Here is a 9,012-nt window from a genome sequence, read left to right as displayed (position 1 = left end):
GATGAGGACAAATTTATCCTTCTCTCCCACAAATGCTATATCCATAGCTCTCTGAAAGGTAGCTCCAACATTCATTAATCCAAAAGGCATCTTGGCATACATAAAAGTGCCCCAAGGAGTGGTGAATGCAGTCTTCTCTTGGTCATATGGGTGTACAGCAATTTGATTAAAGCCTGAAAATCCAACCAGGAAAGACATTACTTTGGCTCTTGAGACTTTTTGCAGCAAATGCTCCATCTTGGGTAGAGGATAGTTGTCTTTCTTGGAGCATTTATTTAAGTTATGGAAATCAACACACAATCTGATTTCACCACCTTTCTTCCTTACTACCACCAAATTGGCTACCCATTTGGAAAATCTGAGAGGGACTATGATCTTGGCAGCCAATAAGTTTTTAATTTCTTTTTCAATTAAAGGAAGAAGCATAGAATTTTTTGGTCTCAGCTTCTGTTTGAAAGGAATGGTGTCTTTCTCTAAAGGGATTTTACGCTGAATAATCTTTTTATCATAAGTTTTCAGGTCACTATACTCCCTGGAAAACACATTAGCAAATTGCTTCATTAAATTGCAGTATTTAGCACTTTGGTCAGCAAACAGACGAGTGGACAGATTTATGAATCTAGGCTGACCTGGACTTCCTATATCATGCTTACAGACTGCGGATTGATCTTCTTTTTGGGCAGCCTTGTAAGGTACATCATTTTGGTCAAACAGTCTTTCAAGAGGAATTAGACCCTTAGGAATATGATTAGTGGGAAGTTGGACAATGCTATTTTTGCCAATTTTATTTCTAAGCTAAGGCTAGGGGTTTTCTTCCAAGGCTTCATTATCTTGATCAATTTTCATTTTAGAAAACTCATCAATGACTTGAAGAAACCTATTTATCTCATCATCATCTTCAAAAACCTTCCAATGCTGGACATTATCAGGCAAGGATGGTCTGTACTTTATTTGGACTTCATAAACTAGTCTGGGAGGCATGGGAGGAATAAACAAACTAGCAGACACAGCAAGGGAATCAGCAAGCTGATTTTGGGCTCTAGGAATATATGAAATATAGAAATAATCAAAAGAATCTCTGATTCTCCATACCTCATCTCTGTATGCTTTAAGCCTTGGGTGCTTTGCCTAAAATGTTTTATTTACTTGCTGAATGATCAAATCAGCATCTCCAAACACCTTCAGATTCTTGATTCCTTTGTCTTTTGTTGCATTAAGGCCTAATAGCAGAGCCTCATACTTGGCTATATTGTTTGTAACTTGGAAAACCAGCTTAAAATATAGTTGTATGCTTTTTTGTTCTGGAGATATCAGCACCACTCCTACTCCTGCAGTTTCCCTGGAACATGCTCCATCAAAGACCATCTCCCAAACCTGACTTCCTTGCTCTTCTTCGACCTAAACTGTTGGTTTCCTGATCTGCATTGAGGCCTTCTGAGATTCTTGTATTTGGAGAATACATGCTCCAAAATCAGTGTCCACAGCATATATGGGATAATTAGTAGGATTCTTCTCATCACTGATGATGTATGCCAACTGTGCTTCTATGTACAATCTCCTACTTTCTCCTCCAAAAACTGGGACAGTAGCATAAGATAGATCATTCTGTAATGTCCCACCTAGTTTCTTAATCCATCCTCTAGACAACAGAATACCAAACTTGGGAGGGACATCTGCTACCACAATATCCATCATCATACTCTTCATGGGCAGCTGAGTTAAGGTAATGGCCAGGTCTTTAATTAATCCAATGCATTTCACTTTCCTTGAATCAAAAGAGAATAAATCATGATAGGGTCTGGTGATATCAAGGCCTAACTCTTCCATGACAACTTTAGGCATCAAATTGTGGCTGGCCCCTGTGTCTAGCAAACAATTGTGGAGGATTTTGTCATGAATGGTCAAGGAGACATAAAAATATGGAGAATTATTATCAGCAGGTTCTATCATAGGGCTGAGCACAATGGCAGGTTTGTCATCTTGCAAATTGACAGAGTCAGTGGAAGTTTGTGTGGTTTCCAGTTCAAGGGCTTCAAGGATAGGCTTTCTAAACATGTCACTCTTCACCAACTCCATCAGGGGCACAGATATTTTTAATTTCTGTACTTTTAACTCAAAGCTAAAAGAAGAAGATAACTTATCAGAACCTTTTACCTCTTGAATTGGTGCTTTGAGGATGGCTGGATCAGTTGCTAGTCTTCTCTGTGTGATATTCTGTGACTCTGTTTGGACAGTAGCTCTTTTGGTCGGATTCTCTTTGACATTTTTTGCATTTGACCCTAGATTGCATCTTTGTTGTTCACGAGTCTGCAGAACAGCTCCTCTGTCCCACTCCTGACTGTCTTATTCCTGTAGCAAGGATTCTTCATAAGCAGCCAATGTCAAAAAGGCAGCACTGCCTTTATCTTCCATGCAATGAATTTCATCCTCATCTTCGAACTGTTCCTCCTCCATGACTACATTTTGAAAAGGAGCTTTAACTTTCTGTTCTTCTTTTGATTCTTCACCCCTTTGAATAACTTGTAACTGCTCATTTGCTCTTTTGAATGGATTCTGATTTCTTGGAGCAAATGTGTTCTGCTGCCTTGTTTTTCCTGAATTTTTCTCAACCTTTAGCTTAGAAATTTCAGCAGCCAATGACTCTATCATCTTAGTCATTTTATCTAATTTAGGCTCTGAAGATGATGTAGAGGAGGTAGAAGCCTGACCTCTCTGCCTCCTTTTATCAGCTTGACTTTTGAGCTTTTCTGCAGCCATAATATTAGACTCTACTTCTAGGGTTGCATCCTGCATGTCTGCCAGAGTAGCACATATCCTTTCTCTCAACAATAGGCAGAAATCAGAGTCAAAAGCATTGGCATAAGTGAGTTTGGCAGAGGTGGGAGTAGGTTTCACCTCAGTTGGTATCTTGTTAGTACATGCGATTGAATCTTTTATTAAAATCAGGCAATGATTCCCCATTTTCCCTCTTTAGGTTACCAAACTCAGTATGATAATATAGGAAATCTTTTTTATCTCCCCAGTGCTTCAAAAATGCATCATCTAAGGCTTCAATATCTGTTATAGATCTTTGGGGTAATTCTCTGAACCACTTTTTGGCCTCTCCATCAAGGCTCTGGACAAAAACTCTCATCCACACATCATTTTCACTTATATCTAAATTATCAGCATAACTGTAAAAAGCTTCTAGGTGTTCTTCTGTTGTCACTCCCTCTGTGCCAGTGAACTTAGGCATATATTTTTGATATTCTCCCACATGCATGGGATTTAAAGGGATGGGCAAGACCAAGGGTCCATATCTAGTAGCGACAATTCTTTCTATCTTCGTGGGTGCTTGCTGGCCTGCCATGACTGGGGTATGGGAAATAACACTGGCAGATTGAGCAGTTTGAAACAATGAAATGGATGACAGAGACAAAGGGATGTTATGGACTGTATGGGAAGTTTTCTTTGGACTGAGATTCAAAGGGGAAATAGATGAACAAGGGGTTGTATTAATCTCTGAAGGAATTTCCTTACTAACATTGCTGATCTCTAAATCTTCAAACTGTATATCTTCAGCTACAACTTTATCTTTTAGAGATGCATGAGATTTCTTAGGCTTACCTGATCCTGATGCCCCTTTCTGTGATGCTTTCTTCGATTTGACAGTCCTCTCAGGGTCAGGCACTGATTCAACTGGTGATTTCTGAGGATTTCTTCGAGTATGTCTCACAAACTGAGCCAGAACTTCAATGTGGAGTCGCCAAAGGTTGGTCTTCCTCCAATGGAGTCGCCAGATAGATTATTACAACTAGAAATGTGCCCAGACCTTGTCTATCATCAAAATCTAGAACTGTGTCGCTCTCCCAGGGAAGCTGAGCTTCAATCTCCTCTCCCCGGGAACAGCGCCAATTAATGTTATCACCCCAAGAAACTCTCTTAGGTTGTATATCAGAGATGCTCGGGAACATTACAAACTCAACAAAAATGTTGGAAAATGGTGGATGAATGAAAGGAATGATGCATATTCAAGCTAGATAACCACTTCTACTATGCTTGACCCCAGACATGGGTGAACACCCCTAGACTACAAGGCTTTAGACCACCAATTACTCACAGTTTGAGGAACAGGTGAATATGAAGAATACTGATTACATCAGCAGATGCACAAGACCCTGTGATGGCCAGCTGCAACTAGTAAGGAGGTCTGCAAATCTATTTCCTAATGCACAGACAGGATGACAGCTCTCTGGCATTAAAATAACAGAAACCTGCATACAAATTCAATGATACATACTAGATTCTAACACAGAGGTGGGATGACAGCCCCTCTAATGCTAAACATCAAGAGCACATGAAAAATGCATAACAGGCATAGCCTGGAACAAAGGAGAAGAAGTGGAAAGTGAGCAATTAACAACAAAAGAAGCTTGCATTAGCTGAAAATGAAGACCAGACGCTGCAGGTATCACAGTAGTTACAGTCTCCAGAAGTTGAACTTTACATCAAAATAACATTCATCAACCTTGATTACATCTTGTTTCTTGGTATATATGGAGTTTGTTTACAAAATTGCTCTGCTGTTCAATGCGTGGAGGGGTCATAATGGACCACCAACCACATTTACTATCAGATATGGTCTTTGACACAATTTGATTGTTTTAATGAACAAAATGACCTTTCTGCTGCTCGGCCGTCCTTCTCTGAGCAGATGGAGTGTAATGTTGAAGGGGTTCCATAACTGATTAACGCTTTGATCTGCTCGAGGCCATCCTTTTCGTCCTTCAGGTGTACACTGTGTTGAATGCGGTTGTTGAGGATTCAATGCGCAGAGTGCTGGTGGGAAGCTGATCACTGTTATCCTTCATCCCTTGGAAGCATGGCAGAGGCAGTGGGCGCAGGCGGCATGGAGGAAGATAAATACCAGCCGTTGGATCATGCGGATGAACGGCTGCAAATGGATCGGAGGGAGCTATCGGGAAGATGGGCAGAGACAGATGTGGGCCGTCGGATCGTGGTGGGAATGATCGGATGGCTATCGGGAGCGGGAGCTGCGCGAATGTTAACAAGCGGGGGGTCATACGGGATGGCGGTTAGCGGTTTCCCCACACCGCTTATGGAGCTGTGGTGGTATTCGTACGCGGGCATGCGATCGAATACAACAATGACGCATGGCAGATGCGATGGGCGCGAAACCATTCTCCCCGCAGGTTATCGCGTGCGCGGCTTGCGGGATGAGGATCAGCGAATGCCGTCGGATCATATGGCAGGCACGATCGGACGGCGGGGGGTCTAACGTATATGTTTATTGGTTGATGTGATAGGTGAGGGCCCCAGCGGTAGCGCTTTTTATTATATGCGCGCGGTTACGTGAATATAATCGTATGGGCCTTGAAAATAAGCGCTGAAGGGTTTGACCAAATAAAAGGACTTACGTGGTTTTGGGAGAAAAACAGGGATAAAGGGGTTTAAAGGAGAATAAGGAGGGTTAAGGGGAAGGAGGAAACGGAGGTGTAGGGAGTTATGAGAACATGAGCAGAGTGAAGGGGAAAGGGCGGGCTGGCCACTACAACTCCTGTTTTATCATAGAAAACCCAATCAAGCATGCATTTTGATCTTTAAATATCGAGATCAATAGCAGAGCTAACAATGCCTCAATTTGATTCAAAGACCTTTAGGCTTGTATGGCTATCCAAGTCCTCAAGTAAGAGCCTCCCTTCACGTGACTCCTTAGAGGTTCCAAGGCCCCTCCCATTGAGCAGGTATTTTCTATTACTTTCACCTTTAAGGGGGGAATGGTTTCCATACCAAGATCTTCAATTAACAATACTCTTTCTCACTCAATGAATTATGGTACATTGATTTTCCTCGAGTTCCCATTTCTTCTAATATAATGTCCTTTGATGGTTTCATGAACGGGGAATATCTAACCTATTTGTTTAAAGTGATCATCTTCAATATACGTTTGATATTTTTGTAGGTGGTATTCATGATTTATCCATAGGTGGTCCTTACTTTTTGGCTAATCTCTCATTGTATAAAAGCAATTAATGCAAAAGCAAATGGGAAAGAAACAATGATGCATTTTGACTATATAGATGCTCCTAACCTCGCATATCAACAAACAATTATTTAGTGTTGTAGGCTCAATTTCACTCACAAGTGACATATCAACAAGAGTACACTAAAATATCACTAGTTGGAAAAAATGCAACATAATAACACTACTTTGGGGCTACTTAAGAAACTTCGTTGAGAAAGAGAAACCTTTCAAACAAGACTTTTCTTCACTTGCACAACTTGATTTTTCTAACACTCGCAAAACTTAAACAAGAAAGACTTTGATACATGTGCAGGTTTGTAAACATGAGTGAACCTATTACAATGAATTAGAGACTAGTAAGCCTAGTTCATGTGGCTCTTAGGTGATGTACAATGTGAGTTTGAGCTCTCATTTCATCAATGTTAAGTGTTTGCAGCTCCCAATGGTCTTCATTAAACACTAAGAATCCTATTTTGAGTGAAAAACATTCACATTCAAACTAGTTCTTCATCAAGCTAAGAATTTGTCATGGAGTAACACTTGAAAAAGAGAAGAATTACAAAGTTATACTAGAGGAATGAACTTAGAGATCAGTCATCTCATTAACTTATCTCCACCATCCATTTCCCTCATGCTTATTTATGTTCTTTCCCCAAAGAACCAAGATTTCTTCGTCCACCATTGTTAAAGAAAGATTTCAAGAAAGAAAAAGACTTGTCTCAAATAAACAAGTGACCTTACATGTTTTTATGCTTTCCCATTAAATTTAATGAAAAGTATGAATTTTGACTATTATATAAATTTATTTATTTTTTCCGAAGGTGGCAAAACCTATCAAACTCAGGTGTCAAACCAACCGTGAGGACAGCCATCTCCGGCTGCTATCCGCGAATGTCGGTTTGACTCATCACCGTTATCAAGGAAAACCACGCCACCTGAAATAACCCGCTGGTGGTCCGTAAGGGAGCAGGCTTTCACTCCTGCCAGATGCCTCTGGGTCTTGGGCCATTAACCTGTTTCCTTACGTCCGAGGAAGACGAGCTCTTAGCCAAGCAGAAGCAGTTTTACGGCATACTCCAGGCCGCTTGACTATTATATAATTACATGTGTGCTTCTTTATTTTTCATCTATAATTTTATTATTTTTATATTTAATCCCCGACAAGTAACCATCATTTATTATTTAACTCATAACTTAACGAGATAAAGGAGTTTTGTACACCAATAAACAAAATTCCCAATGCAATTATATTACTAATTTACTCTCATACATATATATATATATATATATACACACGATTCTCTTAATTACTATAATTCGGTTTAAAATATATTAAAAAATATCCTTTATAAAATTGTATACTTTTTATGAACTTAAATGGAAAATGAAAAAAGTTTCATTTTCTATGGTTATTAGTGTATACATTCTTTATAAAATGTTATACCACCTTTATAACTAAAAGAATTCGTTATTTGTTGCGTACTTATCTCATATGAGGCTTGGTTAATTCGTATGTCCATGAATGGTTGAGGAGCATCAACCTTAGTTGTCTCTCGTTGCTTTAATAACTTTTATTTACAAGTTTGCAATGTTTTTAAATAAAATCTATTTATTTGGTTGGTTTATTATCTTTATGGTTAAAATTGAAAAATAAAAAGTTGATTATATTTTTTATTAATGAAAAATATTAAAAATATAAAATTAATTTATTTTTTAAGTAGATTGATGATTTATTTTAAACTTAGATTTATTAAATATTAAAAGAGATTAAAATTTTTAAAGTATGTGTTTTTTATCATTTAATTTTATGATGATTAACCTTCATTAAGATTTATATGATTTGAACTTTAAAAAAGTAAGAGATTAATCAAAAAGAGATTAAAATTTTTAAAGTATGTTTTTTTATCATTCAATTTTATGATGATAATTATGATGATTAACATTCATTAAGATTTATATGATTTGAACTTTAAAAAAATAAGAGATTAATCAAAATTCTTTAATATTTTATTTTTATGCTCAAAAAGAAGTGAGAGAAGTGTTCCTAGATCACTATAATTTTGCTAACTTAAAAGGTAAGAAGGTTGGTAGTGTGACAAATAATTTGAAAATTAGAATGAATGTGAGTATAAGATGGACAATTTAAGAGAGCGTGTTTTTCATCTTCAACCCTCTTCATATCATATAGGTGATAGAGTCTCTCATCCCAAGGCCTTTTGGGAATTGATCAATGCCGAATTTCACTATGAAGCTCATGAGAATGGCTTCTTATCTTGGCAATATCCATTTCCTTCTTAATGGTAGTCAAGACAAGAATATATTTTTGGTTTTCGAGATTGGGGTTGATCACCTCCTTATAATATATTAGGTTCATTTTTCCCTCTAATTATTTATCGACCCACAATATTTTAACTTCGGAAGTAATAATATTTTTAATATCATCCTTCTTCTATGAGTTGGCCTCCTCCTTCATCCCCCAATGTTGCAGCCAAGACTAGATCCTTATGTCATCGTCGCTTGGGCTGAAGGTGGGGGTTTTCACTAGAGTTAGAAGCAATTTTAGGAAACCTCTTGGCTTCCATGTTCTGTAACTTTTGTTAGACCAAATATCACACTATGGCGGGGGGTTGGGGTCGGGGGGGGGGGGGAGCGCGGTGTGGGGCGGGTGAATTGATGCAGTGGAAATTTTATCATTTCAACACATTTTACTAATAAGAAATTATGTAGCAATGTACCATAACCATTTGTAGCATAACAATAAATAAAGCAATGCATCAAGAAGCCATCATCACATTAACACAAGAGGGCAGGAACTTTTACATGGAAAACCATATGAGAGAAAACCACAAATTCTTCTTCTTCTTCTTCTTCTTTAATTCATTACATATATTTGCAAGCACAAACTTGCTAGAGGCATCCACCCCCAAAATATGCAAGCAACTACTTGCGGTAGGCTACAACTTGATTAAGGAACCAACCTTGAAAAA

This window comes from Pinus tabuliformis, chromosome 2_2, assembly GCF_031772625.1.
Source record: "Pinus tabuliformis cultivar Carrire ecotype Pingquan chromosome 2_2, CPIR1, whole genome shotgun sequence".
NCBI lineage: Eukaryota > Viridiplantae > Streptophyta > Pinopsida > Pinales > Pinaceae > Pinus > Pinus tabuliformis.
The sequence above is the reverse complement of the archived record's forward strand: the minus strand, read 5'-3'. Positions refer to the sequence as shown.